This window comes from Penaeus vannamei, chromosome 14 (genome assembly GCF_042767895.1).
Source record: "Penaeus vannamei isolate JL-2024 chromosome 14, ASM4276789v1, whole genome shotgun sequence".
Classification (NCBI taxonomy): Eukaryota; Metazoa; Arthropoda; class Malacostraca; order Decapoda; family Penaeidae; genus Penaeus; species Penaeus vannamei.
The window spans coordinates 2,451,659-2,466,658 of NC_091562.1; the positions used below are offsets into that span (position 1 = coordinate 2,451,659).

The window sequence follows — 15,000 nt, forward strand, 5'->3', positions numbered from 1 at the left end:
GTTTTTGTGGCATTTGCTGTCGGGTGTTTTTGTGGCATTTGCTGTCGGGTGTTTTTGTGGCATTTGCTGTCGGGTGTTTTTGTGGCATTTGCTGTCGGGTGTTTTTGTGGCATTTGCTGTCGGGTGTTTTTGTGGCATTTGCTGTCGGGTGTTTTTGTGGCATTTACTGTCGGGTGTTTTTGTGGCATTTGCTGTCGGGTGTTTTTGTGGCATTTGTTGTCGGGTGATTCTGAGGCATTTGTCGGGTGTTTTTGTGGCATTTGCTGTCGGGTGTTTTTGTGGCATTTGTTGTCGGGTGTTTTTGTGGTATTTGCTGTCGGGTGTTTTTGTGGCATTTGTTGTCGGGTGTTTTTGTGGCATTTGCTGTCGGGTGTTTTTGTGGCATTTGTTGTCGGGTGTTTTTGTGGCATTTGTTGTCGGGTGTTTTTGTGGCATTTGTTGTCGGGTGTTTTTGTGGCATTTGTTGTCGGGTGTTTTTGTGCCATTTGTTGTCGGGTGTTTTTGTGGCATTTGTTGTCGGGTGTTTTTGTGGCATTTGTTGTCGGGTGTTTTTGTGGCATTTGCTGTCGGGTGTTTTTGTGGCATTTGTTGTCGGGTGTTTTTGTGGCATTTGCTGTCGGGTGTTTTTGTGGCATTTGTTGTCGGGTGTTTTTGTGGCATTTGTTGTCGGGTGTTTTTGTGGCATTTGTTGTCGGGTGTTTTTGTGGCATTTGTTGTCGGGTGTTTTTGTGGCATTTGTTGTCGGGTGTTTTTGTGGCATTTGTTGTCGGGTGATTCTGAGGCATTTGTCGGGTGTTTTTGTGGCATTTGCTGTCGGGTGTTTTTGTGGCATTTGTTGTCGGGTGTTTTTGTGGTATTTGCTGTCGGGTGTTTTTGTGGCATTTGCTGTCGGGTGTTTTTGAGGCATTTGTTGTCGGGTGTTTTTGTGGCATTTGCTGTCGGGTGTTTTTGTGGCATTTGTTGTCGGGTGTTTTTGTGGCATTTGTTGTCGGGTGTTTTTGTGGCATTTGTTGTCGGGTGTTTTTGTGGCATTTGTTGTCGGGTGTTTTTGTGGCATTTGTTGTCGGGTGATTCTGAGGCATTTGTCGGGTGTTTTTGTGGCATTTGTTGTCGGGTGTTTTTGTGGCATTTGTTGTTGGTTGTTTTTGTGGCATTTGTTGTTGGGTGTTTTTGTGGCATTTGTTGTCGGGTGATTCTGAGGCATTTGTCGGGTGTTTTTGTGCCATTTGCTGTCGTGTGTTTTTCTGGCATTTGTTGTCGGGTGTTTTTGTGGTATTTCCTGTCGGGTGTTTTTGTGGCATTTGTTGTCGGGTTATTTTGTGGCATTTGTTGTCGGGTGATTCTGAGGCATTTGTCGGGTGTTTTGTGGCATTTGCTGTCGGGTGTTTTTGTGGCATTTGCTGTCGGGTGTTTTTGTGGCATTTGCTGTCGGGTGTTTTTGTGGCATTTGCTGTCGGGTGTTTTTGTGGCATTTGCTGTCGGGTGTTTTTGTGGCATTTGCTGTCGGGTGTTTTTGTGGCATTTGCTGTCGGGTGTTTTTGTGGCATTTGCTGTCGGGTGTTTTTGTGGCATTTGCTGTCGGGTGTTTTTGTGGCATTTGCTGTCGGGTGATTCTGAGGCATTTGTCGGGTGTTCGTTCTTGTGTTTGCTGTCGGGTGTTTTTTATGGCATTTGTCGGGTGTTTTGTGGCATTTGCTGTCGGGTGTTTTTATGGCATTTGCTGTCGGGTGTTGTTGTGGCATTTGTTGTCGTGTTATTTTGTGGCATTTGTTGTCGGGTGATTCTGAGGCATTTGTCGGGTGTTTTGTGGCATTTGCTGTCGGGTGTTTTTGTGGCATTTGCTGTCGGGTGTTTTTGTGGCATTTGCTGTCGGGTGTTTTTGTGGCATTTGTTGTCGGGTGTTTTTGTGGTATTTGCTGTCGGGTGTTTTTGTGGCATTTGTTGTCGGGTTATTTTGTGGCATTTGTTGTCGGGTGATTCTGAGGCATTTGTCGGGTGTTTTGTGGCATTTGCTGTCGGGTGTTTTTGTGGCATTTGCTGTCGGGTGTTTTTGTGGCATTTGCTGTCGGGTGTTTTTGTGGCATTTGCTGTCTGGTATTTTTGTGGTAGTTGATGTCGGGTGTTCTTGTATTTGCTGTCGGGTGTTTTTGTGGCATTTGCTGTCGGGTATTTTTGTGGCATTTGCTGTCGGGTATTTTTGTGGCATTTGCTGTCGGGTATTTTTGTGGCATTTGATGTCGGGTATTTTTGTGGCATTTGATGTCGGGTATTTTTGTGGCAGTTGATGTCGGGTGTTTTTGTGGCATTTGCTGTCGGGTGTTTTTGTGGCATTTGCTGTCGGGTGTTTTTGTGGCATTTGCTGTCTGGTATTTTTGTGGTAGTTGATGTCGGGTGTTCTTGTATTTGCTGTCGGGTGTTTTTTATGGCATTTGTCGGGTGTTTGTGCCATTTGCTGTCGGGCAGCACGTGTCCGCCCGCATACCGACCGGCAGCCGAGCCTCCTTCCCCGACCGCCCGCCCCGACCGCCCGCCCTACAACCTCTCTAGACGTAGAATTGGCAAGCGAAATACCCACGACCTCCCGCGGGCGCGTTTGTGGGCGGGGGGAAGCCTGACATCTGCTCACCCGACGCGCGCGGTTTTCAGCCCAATTAGCGGGGAAACGAGGGAAATATACCTCGCGTGGGAGACCTTTTGGCGGTTGTGATTTTGCATTAAGGTGCTGCCTCGATTCTTCTCCTCCTCCCCCTCCCCCTCTCCTCCTCTCCTCCTCCTCTTCTTCTTCTTTGACCTGCTTCTTCTTCTTCTTCTTCTTCTTCTTCTTCTTCTTCTTCTTCTTCTTCTTCTTCTTCTTCTTCTTCTTCTTCTTCTTCTTCTTCTTCTTCTTCTTCTTCTTCTTCTACTGCTGCTGCTGCTGCTCCTCCTCCTCCTCCTCCCCCTTCCTCCTCCTCCTTCTCCTCCTCCCACCCCCCAAAGAGAGGGGGAACGCGTGCCCTTAATTCAGAAGCTACAGCCGCTTAGCAATGATGCTCTTTCCCCCGGGCGCCGATCGACTAACTCGGACGACCCTGACCTACATGGCCTCCCCCTCCCCCCCCCCACCCCCCCTCTCCCACTTTCCTGTACCCCCTCCCCTCCCTCCCTCCCTCACTCTACCCCTCTTCCTCCTCCTTCTTTTTCTTCTTCTTCTTCTTCTTCTTCTTCTTCTTCTTCTTCTTCTTCTTCTTCTTCTTCTTCTTCTTCTTCTTCTTCTTCTTCTTCCTCCTCCTCCTCCTCCACCTCCCTCGACCATCGTTCGCATCATCCTTCTTTAACTTCTTTCTTTCTTCCCCTCCATCTTCCAATCCTTTCTCTTCTTCTTTTATTTTCTCGTTCTCCCTCTCCCTCCAATTTTCTTTTTCTCCCTCTCTCCTTTTCTCTTCCCTCCTCCTCCTCCTCCTCCTTTTATTCCCTCGTTAAGTCTTCACTACCTACCGCTATAATTACCCAGAAATAATTGTAACAGGGTAACAGGTCGTCAAATGAGTAATAAAGCTATTAATTAAAAATAGTGAAAATATAAGATAATACTCTCGTTGTAGACTGTTATAACAGTTAGAGCAACTAAGCAATAATATACCAATTACAAAAGTAATAACAATAATAACAATAACGAAAGTCACAACAGTAAAATAACAACTATAACAAAAGTCATAAACAGTAAAATAGCAAGAACACAATAACAACATGTATAATAATAATAACAACAAGTATAATAATAACAAGTCAATAATATTGCTTATCATGACCACAAAAATAATACTGATAACGAATATAACAATCACACTGATAATGAAAATCCTAATAAAGATGGCAAAAATAATGATAATGATAATGGTATAGATAAAAACACCAATCGTTCAACGGATTTAAAAGCAATAGACTAAAATATGATAAAAATGAGAGAGAATTTTAGAGAAGTCCTTAAAATCGGCAGCGGTATCCCTACGCGGCAACCCCGGCAGGTCAGGGCAGCGGCGACGGATAGGTATGTGGGTATGGATAAGGGGGGGGGGCGAAGGGGGAGGGAGAAACTTCTACAATGCAGTCCTTTTAATCGGCCTTTCGCTTCTTCCTTTTCATCATCTTCCCTTTCTGTTTACCCAGTTTCCTAATCATCCCTCTCCCTCCCCCCCTCTACACCTCACTGGCACTGACTGGCACTCGCAGCAGGTGGGCATGAGTCACACTGACCCTGGTGCCAGCCCCTCCACTCACTCCCCCCCCCTTCTGCCCCCCCCCCCCCCTCCTCCTCGCTCTCGACTCCCCTGCCAACATTCCCGAAGTAAAACAAGGGAATCAAAAGCAGGGTTCATTACCTTGGCAGAACCTCATCCTACCCTTGGCCCCCTTACCCTGTACCCTGTACCCCCTACCCTTCACCATCCTCCCTCCCTCCCTCCCTCCCTCCCTCCACCCTCCACCTCCCTCCCTCCCACCCTCCACCTCCCTCCCTCCCTCCCTCCCTCCCTCCCTCCCTCCCTCCCTCCCTCCCTCCAGCATGTCTCCGACGCACTTGTTTTCCCACACGTAATTACCCTTCTCGAGCCACTTTCCCTCCGCGGACCCAGGCTGAGTAAGTGGCACCCCTTTACACTCGCTCGCTCGGCCCCGTCGGTCTGTCGGTCTGTCGGGACTGGGCATCGGTCTGTCGGTCTGTCGGGACTGGGCATCGGTCTGTCGGGCTGTCGGTCTGACGATCGCTCAGCCTGGACGTGGATTTGACCGTAGGAAGGCTTGGCTGACAAACCGACTGACTGTGGGAGAGAGGGGGGGGGGATGACGAGGGAGAGGGGATAGGGGATAACTGATAAGAGACACTCGAGAGAAGAAAGTAGATGATAAAGATGGGGGAAGGGATAATAAAAAAACGCAAGGAAACGTATCAACAGAATCTCGGAGATAAACAGATCTCGCAAGAAGTAGAAAAGGGCAGAACAACGCTAAAACTTCACGAGAAACAGTCTGGGAAGAGAGTGAAAAGGTGTGTGGAGGAGGGGGCAGGTGGAGACTGATAATCATTTACCTCTCTGCCTCTCCTCGTCTCTTTCTCCCACCTCCCTCTCCTCGTCTCCTTCTCCCATCTCCCTCTCCTCGTCTCTTTCTCCTACTTCCCTCTCTTCGTCTCTTTCTCCCACCTCCCTCTCCTCGTCTCTTTCTCCCACCTCCCTCTCCTCGTCTCTTTCTCCCACCTCCCTCTCCTCGTCTCTTTCTCCCCCACCTCCCTCTCCTTCGTCTCCTTCTCCCACCTCCCTCTCTTCGTCTCCTTCTCCCACCTCCCTCTCTTCGTCCTCCTTCTCCCACCTCCCTCTCCTCGCCTCTTTCTCCCACCTCCCTTTCCTCGTCCCTTTCTCCCACCTCCCTCTCTTCGTCTCCTCCTCCCACCTCCCTCTCCTTTCTCCTCCCTCTCCCTGACTCCCTCTAACCCCTTCCATCTCCCTCCCTTCCCTTCTCCCCTCCCCTCCCCTCCCATGCCTAATCCCCCCTTCTCCTACCTCCCCCGGCATACCCCTCCTCCTCCTCCTCCGCCCAATCACATGCCACGGACTCCCATTACGGTACGACGGAGCGAAACATGAACCAAACATGTTTCCCTCCCCTTAAGCCGCCTCTCCGTCACGGTTCGTCTAACGTTTTTTTTTCTATCTCCTAAGGTGGACAAAAGTAAAAAGTAAAAAGGTACACAAGTAAAAAAAAAAAAAAAAAAAAAAAATGTAAGAAAAAAAAGAAAAAGAAAAAAAGTTTTAAACAGTAAATAAATAAATAAAGTAAAAAAAATGATTAAAAATGCTGATGGAAGGAGAAAACACAATAATGAAATTATGACTAAAGGGAAGATAAGATCATGCGTATGATAAAGAACATAATTGCAATGGTACTAGCAACAGCATTAACAACTCCAGCTGGCAATGCTAAACCTAATAATAGTAATAATAATAATAATAATAATAATAATAACAGCAGCAATAATAACTAATAATAATAGCTATAATAATAATAATAATAACAACAACAACATTAATAACTAATAATAATAGCTATGATAATAATAATAATAATAATAATAATAATAATAATAATAATAAAGATGTCATCCTTACTATCATTACTTCCATTATCATTCTCTTCACCACCACCATAATAACCACCATACTCATCACTGCCATCGATGAAAAAAAAACAGCAGCAGCGCCCACAATATAAATCTCCAGCGGATACGAAGTGCCAAAAATCCCCAGCTTGCAACACCCGAACCGACACTCGACCTCGCTGCCGTTCTCCCCCCGCCCCGCCCCCCTGTCGACTCGACCCCGGCGCTGACCGTGAACTGGTGGTAATAGGGGGGTCGCCACCGCCCTCTCTCGTGGCACTCCGGCACCATGGCGAGGCTAGCGCATTTTCCCTTTCGGTCAGGTGCGTAAACAGATGCACTCAACTCACTCACTTACTCATTTACTCACCCACTCACTCACTCACTCGCTCGTAAGGGCACGCACGCACCTATCCCCTCCCACACTCACTCATTTCTCACTCACTCACTAATTTTCACTCGCTCACTCATTTCTCACTCAATCACTCATTTCTCACTCACTCACTCAATTCTCACTCACTCACTCATTTCTCCCTCACTCACTCATTTCTCCCTCACTCACTCATTTCTCCCTCACTCACTCATTTCTCACTCACTCACTCATTTCTCACTCACTCCCAATTTCTCACTCACTCCCTCAATTTCTCCCTCACTCCCTCAATTTCTCCCTCACTCACTCAATTTCTCACTCACTCACTCAATTTCTCACTCACTCACTCAATTTCTCACTCACTCACTCAATTTCTCCCTCACTCACTCAATTTCTCACTCACTCACTCAATTTCTCCCTCACTCACCTTCTTTCTCTCTCTCTCGCTCACTCTCTTTCTCTTTAAAACACAGAACCACCCCAATCACTCCGAAATCATCCTCGGACACGTTAACCGGAATCCTGATACCCCGACGACGAACGAACATCACCCGACCCGAAGGAAGGATTTAGGAAAACACCCATACCCTCTCCCGGGCCACCGCCGCCACCACCACAGGTAATGGGGGTGACGCGGCAGGAGCACAGGTGAGCGCCACGCAGAAAAAAAAAAATTCCCAGAGACGGCGCCAAAAGTTCTTCGCAAAGTTCAAGGTTCTAGGTTCAAGAACGAATATTTCCCACCCGCCGTTCGCCTGACATGTGCGGGGAAATGGGCTCACATTTGCGGGTATTTGCAAACGCACATAGCGAGAGAAGGAAGAGTTAACCTTATACGAAAGATTGACAGGTTCCGGTTCTCTAATAAAAAAAAAAAAAATACTACCAACATAAAAAGAAATAAAACTCATAATTTTCCAAAAAAAGTAAACAAGCAATAAAAAAAAAACAACGACTCCATTATCCTCTGCTCTTTTTTTTTTTCTTTTTTTTAATCTGATCTGACATTAAGGGAGCAGCGGGTGTCGTCTCCCGGAGCGCCGTGCCTGCCTGCCCCTCGCGACCCAAGACGCTTTTACAGTCTTCTCTCTCTCTCTCTTGCCTTCGTCTTCGCCCTTATCTATCTATCTATCTATCTATCTATCTATCTATCTATCTATCTCTCTCTCTCTCTCTCTCTCTCTCTCTCTCTTCTCTGTCTTCTCTCTCTTCTCTCTCTTCTCTCTCTTCCTCTCTCTTCTCTCTCTCTCTCTCTCTCTCTCTCTCTCTCTCTCTCTCTCTCTCTCTCTCTCTCTCTCTCTCTTCTCTCTTCTCTTCTCTCTTCTCTCTTCTCTCTCTTCTCTCTCTCTCTCTCTCTCTCTCTCTCTCTCTCTCTCTCTTCTCTCTCTTCTCTCTCTCTTCTCTCTCTCTTCTCTCTCTTCTCTCTCTTCTCTCTCGCCTCTCTCTCTCTCTCTCTCTCTCTCTTCTCTCTCTTCTCTCTCTCTTCTCTCTCTCTTCTCTCTCTCTTCTCTCTCTCTTCTCTCTCTCTTCTCTCTTCTCTCTCTTCTCTCTCTTCTCTCTCTTCTCTCTCTTCTCTCTCTTCTCTCTCTCTTCTCTCTTCTCTGTCTCTTCTCTGTCTCTTAGTCCCTCTCTTCTCTGTCTCTTCTCTCTCTCTCTCTCTCTCTCTCTCTCTCTCTCTCTCTCTCTCTCTCTCTCTCTCTCTCTCTCTCTCTCTCTCTCTCTCTCTCTCTCTTCTTGCCTCTCGTCTCTCGCCCTCTCTCTCTCTCGTCACCTTTCGGTTACTCATCGCCTCATTTATGTCCTCCCAGGGTCGTACCAAACATGCGGCAGATGGGGTAAATAGAAAGAGAGAGAGTGAGCGAGTAAGAAAGGGCGTGAGTGAGTGAGTGAGTGAGTGAGTGCGTGAGTGAGTGAGTGCGTGAGTGAGTGAGTGTGTGAGTGAGTGCGTGAGTGAGAAAGGGAGTGTGTGAGTGAACGAGTAAGAAGGGGACTGAGGGAGTGAGTGAGTGAGCGAGTGAGAAAGGGAGTGAGTGAATAAGCGAGTGAGAAACGGAGTGAGTGTGAGTGAGTCAGTGTAGGAGGGGTGGTGCGTGCGTACGGGCCCCTACTTATGCATCTCTGTTTAGCATGAGCCCCAGGAGTTGAAGTGAAAGCTTACAACATAAGCCACTTTACATGTCACAGTTCATGCCACAGAGCCATGCGCAGGGCACTTTAGCTGGAAGTGAAGGAAAGGCTAAAAAATCCACCTCGAGTTTCATTCCGTTTCCTTGACAAGACCTTTTATGACAGGGGGTCCATTTGGCATGAAACGTGTCGTGTGTGTGTGACGCGTTTTCCTCTCGTATTTGGTGACAATTATGGCACCGGCGTGATCCCTCTGCTGAGATGACAAGGGCGATGCACGCACGCACGGATGTGACTCTCCCTATCTCTTCATCTGTCTGTGTTTGTGCTCGCTCTCTCCTTCCTTCCTTCCTTCCTTCCCTCCCTCCTTTCTCCCTCTCCCTCTCCCTCTCTCTCTCTGTCACTGTCTCTCTCTCTGTCTCTGTCTCTCTCTCTCTTTTCCCTGTCTCTCTTTATCTCCCTCCTGCCCCCCCTCCTTTCTCTTTCTCCCTCTCCCTCTCTCTCTCTCTCTCTCTCTCTCTCTCTCTCTCTGTGTCTCTCTCTCTCTCTCTCAATCGCTGACTCACCCTCCCCCTCCCCTCCCCTCCCCTCCGTCCCTCCCCTTTGTTGACGCGCGCGGCCGTGTGTCTCCCCGACCTAAACCGCCCCGGAGACTGATCTTACCTGGCCTTGAACAATTTCGAAAATTCGATTCGAATGTAGGTCGTGGCGACACCAAGAAAAAGGGGGGCGGGAGTGGGGGTAGAAGGGAGGGGAGAGGGGGGGGGCACAGAGGGCAGGGACAACATATGGCGTCCGTCCCTGGCCCCCTCCCGGCGCTCCCCCAGTCCTTCCCCCTGGGGTCTTCCCAACCACTGCGCGAATGGGTGTCATACTTGTGTGCCAGCCAAGTGACACTCCCACTGGCACTCTTCAGTTTTGTCCACTATATACTGCTGCGACTTAAAGCATTCTCTCACCTGTTGCGGTCCATTACTACCTGCGTGTGCCACAAAAGCATATGCACACAGATGCACACACACATATACAAACTTACATATTTACAAAAACATACACATACATAGACACAGACACAGACACACACACACACCGACACACCGACACACTCACGCACTGAACACAGACACACACACACACACAAAGGTGACCACACATTACACACACGTAAACACACACACACACACAGCACTGTAACACAATGTCACACACGAGAACAATTTCTACACATCTTCACATCACACACACACACACACACACACACACACACACTACACACAATAAGAAGAAGAGAAAGGAACAAGAAGAAGACAGGAGAGAAAACCCAAAATATTACAGACACGTAATGAACAGAACACACAAGTAATACCTGAACATGAAAAAACCGCGAAAGTGTCATCAACAACCACAATAAAAACAAATCACTCTTCCACCTTCAAACAAACCTGTCCCCCATCCATCCACTAGAAGAACAAGAACAAGAACACGCTCCAGAGGACTGCCACACAGAAGAAGAAGAAGAAGAAGAAGAAGAAGAAGAGAATCCTGTTATTTATCCCCCGAAGAAGACAAAGAAGAAGAAGAAGAAGAGGAGGAGGAGGAGGATGAGGAAGAAGAATAAGAAGAGAAAGAAGAAGACGAAGTAGAAGAAGAAGAAGAAGAAGAAGAAGAAGAAAAACGGCGAAGACCAACAACAACCACAATAAAAGCAAACACTTTACAAAAAAAAAAAAAAAACACGGCGCTAACTCCATCATCAAAACAACAACAACAGCAACAACAACAGCAGCAGCAGCAGCAGCAGCAGCAGCAGCAGCAGCAGCAGCAGCAGCAGCAGCAACAACAACAACAACCACAACAACAACAACAACAACAACAACAACAACAACAACGCTCCTTTTCACACTAAAAAAAAAAACAATACAAAAATAATCCTGTTATTTATCCCCCGAAGACCGACCACCCGGGCACGTGGACAACCCGGCTCTGACGTCACACGCGGATGGCGCACAAAATAGACGCTGTAATCACACAAAAGGACGAGGCGGAGGATGGCTGTGTGTGAGAGGAGAGGAGAGAGGATGAGAGAGGAAAATTGAGGAGAAAAGAAGAGGAGAGGGGATTTGAGGAGAAAAGATGAGGAAAGAGGAGAGAATGGAGAATTGAGATGAGAGGAGAAAAGAGGAGAAGAGAGGAGAGAATGGAGAATTGAGAAGAGAGGAGAAAAGAGAAGAGAGAAAGGAGAATTGAGGAGAAAAGAGGAGAAGAGAGGAGAAAAGAGAAGAGAGGGGAGAAAGGAGAATTGAGGAGAAAGGGAGAGGAGAAGAGAAGGAGACTTGAGGAAAGGAGAATTGAGGAGAAGAGAGGAGAGAAGGAGGGGAGAGGGGAGTTGAGGAGAAAAGAGGAGAAGAGAGGAGAGAAAGGAGAATTGAGGAGATGAGAGGAGAATTGAGGAGGAGAAGGGAGGGAGAAAAGAGGAGGAGAAAGGAGAATTGAGGAGAAGAGAGGAGAAGAGGGGAGAAAGGAGGAAATTAAGAGAAAAAAGGATAGGATAGGGAGAAATGTGGAGAAAGCAGAGGAGAAATGAGGAGAGGAAGGAGGAGATTGGAGAGTGAGAGAGAGAGAAAGAAAAGAGTGAGAGAGAAGGAAAGGAGAGAAGGGAGGATAGGAGAAAGAAGAGGAGGGAGGATGGGATAGAGAAGATAAGAGGAACAAAGAAGAGGATAAAAGACAAAGGAGAGAAGAGAGCAGAAGAGGAGGAAGGAAGAAGATCGGAGACGAGAGGAAAACAGGAAAGGAAGAAAACACGAGAACAAGAAGAAAAAAGAGAGAAGAGAAGAGGAGGAAAATAACAAAAAAGAAAAAAGGAGAAAGAGACAAAAAAAAAGAGAAGAGGAGGAAGACGAAAAAGGAGAGAAGACGAAAAAAAAGAGGAGGAAGAAAAGGAAAAAAAGAAAAAAGAGAAAAAAAAAGAGGCGAGGAAAAGCGACCAAAAGGAAAATAGCGAAGCAAGGAAAGAGTGAAAGTCGAGAGAGAGAGAATCGAGCTCGACTCCCGAGTGCGCGACCAGAGAGAGACGGAGCGAACTCTGGGCGCGGGGCGAAGGGGGTCGGCTCCGGCAGACACCCCCCTCCCCCTCCCCCCGCGCTCTGCTGCTGCTGCTCCTGCACGGATTTCTATGCAGGCGAGGAGACTGACTCACTGACACTCTCTCTCTGCCTCTGTCTCTCTATCTCTCTCTGACTCACTGACTCTCTCTGCCTCTGTCTGTCTCTGTCTCTCTATCTCTCTCTGACTCACTGACTCTCTCTCTCTCTCTCTGCCTCTGTCTCTCTATCTCTCTCTGACTCACTGACTCTCTCTGCCTCTGTCTCTCTATCTCTCTCTCTTTCTGTGTCTGTGTCTGTGTCTGTCTCTCTGTCTCTCTCTCTTTCTCTGTCTGTCTGTCTCTCTCTCGTCATGTTCTCCCCTGTCTCATCCCACTCCCTTTATATATTATTCCATTCTTCTCCAACACATGTATTCGCCTCCTTCGTCATTCTTCTCCCTCTTTCTCTACTCCATCACTTCATTCCGAGGTGTTTTTCAAGTTCTCTCTCTCTCCTTCTCGTTCTCTCCTCTCTTTCCCTTTTCTCTTCTCCTCTTCCTCCCCTTTCTTTCCCTCCTTTCCTCTTCCCCTCCTTCTCCTCTTCCTCCTCTTTCTTCCTCTCCTTCTCCTCTTCCTCCCTTTCTTCCCTTCTTCCACTCCTTCTCCTCTATCTTCTTGCTTCCTCTCACTCTTCCTCCTCCTCTTCTTTTGCTTCTTCCTCCTCTTCTCCCCCTTTCTTCTTCCCCTCTTTCTCCTCCTCTAAAAGCCACCATAAGCTCGCACGCGAAAAATGCCAAAGCGATGTCTAGCGAACAGAAAATTTTACCATCACTCCCCCCCCTCAGCCTCCCCCTTCCCTCCCCTTCCCCCCCTCCTCCCTATAGCCCTACCCACGAAACCTCTGCCTAACCCCCCTCCCCCCACCCCCACCCCCACTACCCGCTCCCACTTGCCCCTAGACACTCCCCTATCACCTCTCCTCCCCCATCCCCCACCCCATCGCACCTGCACCAACAGCCGTGACCTATTAGTACACCTGTTCACCTCGCCTGTCTCTGTGCCCCTTTCATTGGGTGAAATGTTCGGTTTTACCCCTTTTTGCTTGACCTTATTTGGGGTTGGTGCAGAGAGATATGTATAAATAGAGAGAGATCATTAAAACAGGTAAATAGACAGAGAAAAAGAGACCAAAAGGGAGATAAAATGAAAGGCAAGAGAGACAGAGAGAAGGAGATGGACGGAGAGGGTAAGAGACAGAGAGAGAGAGAGAGAGAGAGAGAGAGAGAGAGAGAGAGAGAGAGAGAGAGAGAGAGAGAGAGAGAGAGAGAGAGAGAGAGAGAGAGAGAGAGAGAGAGAGAGAGAGAGAGAGAGAGAGAAAGAGAGAAGAGAGAGAGAGAGAGAGAGAGAAGACAGAGAAAAGAGAGAGAGAGAGAAAGAAAGAGAAGAGAAGAGAGAGAAAGAAAGAGAGAAGAAGAGAGAGAAAGAGAGAGAGAGAGAGAGAGAGAGAGAGAGAGAGAGAGAGAGAGAGAGAGAAAGAGAGAGAGAGAGAGAAGAGAAAGAGAAAGAAAGAAAGAGAGAAAGAAAGAGAAAAAGAGAAAAAGAGAAAGAGAGAAAGAGAAAGACCCAGAAAGCAGCGAAAAGAAAGGAGAAAGACCCACAGAATAGCACAGCGAAAGAAAGAGGAAGACCCGAACGGCGCAGAAAAGAAAGGAGCCAAGCGGAAGGCCGAGCGCAGAGACGAGGCGGCGGGCGAGGAAGCGGGCGTCTGCGCGCGCGCGCGCCGAGAAAGAGCTTTTAGAAACCCGGGCGGCGAGGTGAGGTCAGGCCGGATCGTGACCCTGACAGACACCTGCACCGCACTCGCCTCCTTCGGGCCGCCCGCACGCCCACCAACCCACCCACTGCACTTCTCTCCCACGCCCATGCATGCAGGGAATCGAACCCATGCGAGCGGGCGCCCCTCATCTGCATAAAACCGCATGAACAGCCTGCAGATGGGATGGAACACTGACACGCTAAAGAGAAGGTCAGGCTGACTCTCCTTACCGACCCCTCCCCCCACCCCCCTTCGCCTCCCTCCACCTCCTCCTCCCTTCGTAGAACTCGGTACTACCTGCACGCCCACCCCCATACCCACCCCCCGCCCCCGCCTCGCCTTCCACTCCCTTCCACTCGTATTTTTCCGCCCTCCCGTCTCTCCCTTTTATCATCATTCTTCCTTTCCACGCGGGAAGGGAAGAGAAAATAACAACACGAAAGGGGAAGAGGGTAGGGAAGAGAATGGGCGAAGGAGATAAAGGGAGAGTAAACTAAAGAGGCAGAAAAGGAAGGATGAAAAACGAAGGGAGAGACAGGTGGTACACCCCTCCCCCCCCTCCCCCCTCCCACCCAAGAAGTCGACGATCCCCTCATGTTTGTTGCATCACCGAAGTGACTCGACAATTATTTTCCCTACGTCGCTCTCTCTCTATCTCTCTCTCTCTCTCTCTCTCTCTCTCTCTCTCTCTGTCTCTCTCTCTCTATCTCTACCCCTCTAATATCAGCTAACCCTTAGAGAGAGAGAGAGAGAGAGACCTTGAGAGAGAGAGAGAGAGAGAGAGAGAGAGAGAGAGAGAGAGAGAGAGAGAGAGAGAGAGAGAGAGAGAGAGAGATGCAGAGAGAGAGAGAGAAACAGACCGAGAGACAGATGCAGAGAGAGACAGACAGATAGATAGATGGAATCGATGAATCAGAATGAATCGAGAGAGAGAGAGAGAGAGAGAGAGAGAGAGAGAGAGAGAGAGAGAGAGAGAGAGAGAGAGAGAGAGAGAGAGAGAGAGAGAGAGAGAGAGAAGAGAGAGACATCCGTGGGGAGAAAGAGAGAGAAGAGAGAAAGAGACAGACAGAGATCCAGAGAAAGAGAGCGAGAGAGAGAGAAACAGACCGAGAGACAGAGAAAGAGAGAGAAACAGACCGAGAGACAGACAGAGATCCAGAGAAAGAGAGAGAGAAACAGACCGAGAGACAGACAAGAAATCCAGAGAAAGAGAAAGAGAGAGAGAGACTGACTTTACATCATTATTTCAGGACGCGCGAGAGGTCACAAGTCGGGCGCCCGGTGAGCATTTCATTGACACACACACGCTTACGACACCAGAGTTTCAAATTGTGACACCGAGAGCCTTCCAGTGTGCCGCCGAGACTCCGATCTGACACTCAGCGCTCCCGAAACGACACCAGTGTGCCACCGAGACTCCGATCTGACACTCAGCGCTCCCGAAACGACACCAGTGTGCCACCGAGACTCCG

General features: G+C 48.4%; 1 protein-coding gene across 2 annotated transcripts in view; it reads right to left on the minus strand.

The window, feature by feature from the left end:
* Positions 1 to 15,000, minus strand: part of LOC113816458 (protein fem-1 homolog C) — a 207,256-nt gene that overhangs the window by 9,365 nt on the left and 182,891 nt on the right. The window lies entirely within an intron of this gene.